The sequence below is a fragment of the Camellia sinensis genome, chromosome 6, assembly GCF_055761805.1.
Source record: "Camellia sinensis isolate YWXY chromosome 6, ASM5576180v1, whole genome shotgun sequence".
In the NCBI taxonomy this organism is placed as follows: Eukaryota; Viridiplantae; Streptophyta; class Magnoliopsida; order Ericales; family Theaceae; genus Camellia; species Camellia sinensis.
This window is the reverse complement of record NC_138966.1, coordinates 142983890-142988598: the sequence shown is the minus strand read 5'-3', so window position 1 is coordinate 142988598 and position 4709 is coordinate 142983890. Positions and strand designations below refer to the sequence as shown.

At 39.5% G+C, this 4709-nt stretch overlaps 1 long non-coding RNA gene across 1 annotated transcript; it reads right to left on the bottom strand.

The window, feature by feature from the left end:
- Positions 1 to 3709: 3709 nt before the first annotated feature.
- On the bottom strand, positions 3710 to 4709 carry LOC114289660 (uncharacterized). The gene is made up of 4 exons (XR_014331820.1): positions 4633 to 4709; positions 4336 to 4554; positions 4105 to 4232; positions 3710 to 4013 (listed from the first exon to the last, which is right to left on the bottom strand). It is a non-coding gene; the product is annotated as an uncharacterized LOC114289660 (long non-coding RNA).

Below are 4709 nucleotides of genomic sequence, written 5' to 3'. Positions count from 1 at the left end.
AGTGTGATTTGGACAATGAGGAAGAATTTCAGAACATGTTACTGCTTGCTAAATCAATGGGGGTACAACATGTAGAAGTTGTGGTTGAGTTGAAAAGTGGTATTGTTCAGTCAACTAGTTTGGGATTGGTGCGTGTGGGGGTTGAGGAAGAAATTGATGCATTACGAAGATTTTGCCACCATAACGAGAATGTGTTGTTGTCAGCCCCTTGGGCAAATGGTATTACGCATGTGGGACAACGGTTTGTTGGAGGTGCACAAGAATTTCGTGACGTTTTATGTAAGTACGCCATCCAATGTGGGTTTCAGTTTACATATGTGAAGAACGAGACAACAAGAGTTACTGCTGTGTGTGCGATGCGGGAGGAGAGGGGCTGCTTGTGGGCTATACATTGTAGAGCACAACGAGCAAATGATTTTTTCTACATCAAGAGTTTTAGTGATGTGCATACGTGTGGTACGGATGTCCGAACATCGAAGAATCCGCGAGTTAGTTCGAATTTGGTGTCGAGTACCATATCTGAAATTGTGAGGGACAAGCCGTTGACTCGGCCGTGTGACGTTGTTACTATTTTGAAGAGGGATTATGGGCTAGATGTGAGTTACCATGTCGTATGGTTGGCTGTGGAGAAAGCAAAGGCTAGTATTCATGGAGATCACTCATTATCGTTTGACCAGCTGCGGTGGTATTCGGATGCGGTGATGCGGTACAATCCGGGGAGTTATGTCAATATTGACTATGATGCGAGTAGTCAACAGTTTCGTCGTTTCTTTGTGTCATTCGCTGCGTGTATTTCTGGGTTCAATTCTTGTCGGCCTTTATTATTCTTGGATGGAACATTCCTCAAAGGAAAGTACAAAGGTCAGCTACTGGCGGCAACGGCAAAAGACAGAAACAATGGTTAGTAATTTTTTTACCTCTATATTCATGTCAATATTCACATTGACATGCATAGTATGGACAAATGAGTGATGGAGAAATTATAAGTACTGTGAACATTGACATTAGTATGCACTGATGTGAATGTTCACATCTGTGTCTGCTGATGCCTGTAATGTGAACATTCACATTATTTTACACTGATCCATTCACAGTATTGTACATCTGTGCCTGCTAATGATAGTTATGTGAACATGCACATTCACATCAGTGTATACTACTGTCAGTTGATCCGTTAATGAACATTACTGTGAATGGTCACATTATCAGTTGCTGAACAATCAAAAATGAATTATTGATGGGCGTTAATGTGAATGTTCACATTATCAATTGCTGAACATTCACATGACCTGTTTCGTTTATATTGTTTTCTATTCATTTTGGAATACTGTGAACAGTTGTGTATTGGTGTTGTGTTGTAGGTCTGTTTCCTGTTGCATTTGCGGTTGTTGATTCGGAGACCACGGCGAATTGGTCGTGGTTCTTGCATGAACTTGGGAAGGTTGTTGATGGTAACCGGCAGATTACTTTTATTTCGGATCGTAATCTTGGCCTGTTAGAAGCTATGCTGAAGGTGTTCCCATCGGCTCATCACGATTATTGCTTATAACACTTGAAGAGCAATTTAAGAGACCGGATGAAAGGAATTGATAATGGCTTCAGGGATCACCTAGTAAGTAGTTTGGGTGATTGTGCTTATGAGCCAACTGTGGTAGGGTTCCATGAAAAGCTTGCAAAATTAAAAGAGGAGGGTAAACAACGAGCACATGATTTTTTCAAGGACTTGGCACCTGAGCACTGGGCAAATTCATACTTCAGGTAATAACAGTTTCATAAAGTGTTCCATTGGGCAAGTCAGAATGGTAGCGATGTGAATTATCAGTTACGATTTGTAAAAATCTTTCAATTGTGTTTCATGTTCAATGTCAGTGATGTGAATGTTCACATCTGATAGTAATGACTGATTTGAAGGATGTGAATGTTCACATCCGTTGTCATATTTTGCTGTTGTTAACATTCACATCATTCTGTCATTTAAGTTGATGTTAGTGTTCACATCTGTGCATCGTGTAAGTTGATGTTAATGTTCATTGCGAATGGTGTTAATGTTCACATCAGTCAATGTGAGTGTTCAAACCTGTTAACTTTCGGGTTGTAAAATGTTTGTGATATTGTGCAAGGGCATGCGTTATGGGGAGATGACTTCCAATGCGGCGGAGTCATTTAATAACTGGATTAAAGAAGCGCGTAATCTTCCTATCACTCAAATGGTGGACACAATTCGTACTCAGTTGATGCGGCAAATGTCTGCACGGCGTGACCAAGCAAACAAATGGAATGAGCTTATTTGTCCTACATTTGAAACAAGGCTTATGGATTCGTTCAATCACAGCAAGTCTTGGCAAGTTAGCAAAGCCAATGAGAATGCGTTTGAAGTTCATTCGATACCATCTGTCACTGTTGATGTTGCGAGGCGTACATGTTCGTGCTTCAAATGGCAAATCAACGGATTCCCATGTGACCATGCTGTTGTTGCCATTCAGAAGAGCCGCTACAATCTCAATGATTGTGTAGAACATTACTTTCATGTACAGACATATCGTGGAGCGTATTCGGGTGCCATATTCCCTATACCATCGGTGGAGAAGCCGCCTTTTGATCCCATGGACTTCACTATATACCCGCCAACTGTGAAAAGACCACCCGGAAGGCCGAAAAAGAATAGGATCCCATCAAGGGGTGAGAAACTTAAGCAAATAAGGTGCGGGAGATGTGATAAGCTGGGGAGCCATAATCGGAAGTCATGCAAGGAGCCGATATAGGATGTACATTTTTCATTTTAACGTTGTGTTTTACATTGGATTCTTATATTCATTTCACAAATAAGATTGTGTTGTGTTGGCAAGCAAAATAATGGTTTGGCAAACTTAGTATTTCATTTGTGCCTTTTCATTTTCTTTTTCTGTACGAAACTGATTTTTTGTTAAAGTTGTAATGATAAATACATGATGTGGACATTCACACTTACGTAAACGAATCATATTATGTGAAAACTTGCACATGGGTTGGACGTTTTTACCTTATTGTTGTCAATGTGGACATGAATATAAGATGTGATGTGAACTTTCACATGCATGAAGATTGATATGGTGTGAACATGTACAACTGTTATAAATGTAAAGAAATGTGAATATTCACACCTGTTCATGTTACCCGTAATGATGTCATGCAAACAATGTGTACATTCCTGCACAAGGTATGTGTATTACATTGAAAACTGGTTCCACAAATCGCATCAAATATGCTCATCAAAACACGGCATTATGAATATCATAAGTGATTATGAACATTCACATCAGTGTTGAAACTGTGAACAGTCATAGCTGTAAACATTAGTGCATATGAATATTGTAAGTGAATGTAAACATTAGTGCATATGCATTTGAATATCATAAGTGAATGCTCATCACAACACGGCATTATGAATATCATACGTGAGTGTGAACATTCACATCAGTGTTTACAATTGCTATGAGCAACCACAAATGTGAATATTCACACATGTGTATGTGATCCGTAATTATGTCACGTAGACCAAGTGTACACTCCTGCACAAAGTATGTGTACTAAACAACAGTCAGGTTCAAACATTCGCAGAAATTTTTCTCACAACAACACAGCAGTATGCATATTGTATGTGACTGTGAACATTCACATTAGTGGTACAACTGTGGACATTCACATATGTAAAACATAACAACACCAAAAGTAGTTCAAAATTCGCAGCTGCCTTTTTCCTATTAACAGATGTTGTATCACTGTTTTACAATCAGTTGCTGTGTCAAAATATTAACGCATTCCATATTAACATTCAAATCGACTGTTGGTTAGTTCGTAGGTGGACACCCCCCACCTATAGGTTTTAAGGAAGCTCTGATTTCTTATGATTCAAAAAACTATGCACTAACAAATCTCGTAGTCCACACCATTCTGCACTACTGAGGCTGCCCACAATTTCTTCATGATATACGTGCGCCCGCATGATGTAACATACTGCAGGTCCGCAGTCCACTCTGTAAATGTGAAATGATTTTTATTTGCAGTTGACAGGAATATTTGCATAATGGTTATGGAGGATTTGAAAAAAAATTTAGTGAGGCTTACGAGTCGTCGCCTTGCTGAGGACAGACATCAACACTTTTGGTTGGTTGTGCTGGATTTTGGCCTGCTAACTTAGTGTGTAGCGGTGATGACTCGCCAATAACGGTCACAACATGCTCAATGTAGTTCCTCTGTGTATGGAATTTCACATTAGGGACCAACAAACATATGTGTGTGTACAGTCATTTAATGCACGAGAACAAGTCATGTTTGTGTTGAAAAATAGCCACTTACAATTTCCTGTGCTTGGTCGATATGCGGGTCATGTATGCCTGTTCTTGGGCGCAACGAGTTGTAATGCTTCCACAAATTTTCTTTAGCATCATACACAACTATCGTCCAGTGGTACTCATGATGCAATGGGAATAGTAGGTATCTCTCTCCTTGGTAGTTTTTGACATGTGCGTCAATGTGTTTACTCCTTTTGCGAGGATGGTACTCTCGTATCACTTTCTGTACACATTTGACAAATAATTAATGGACTGTGAAGTTTCACAGTCACATTACAAGTAATGGAATGATAGATTTTACCAAACACATGCTCGTGAAGATCAATGAGGCTTCATCTAAAGTTGGGTTGACCACCTCTTGTTGTTCATACAACAATT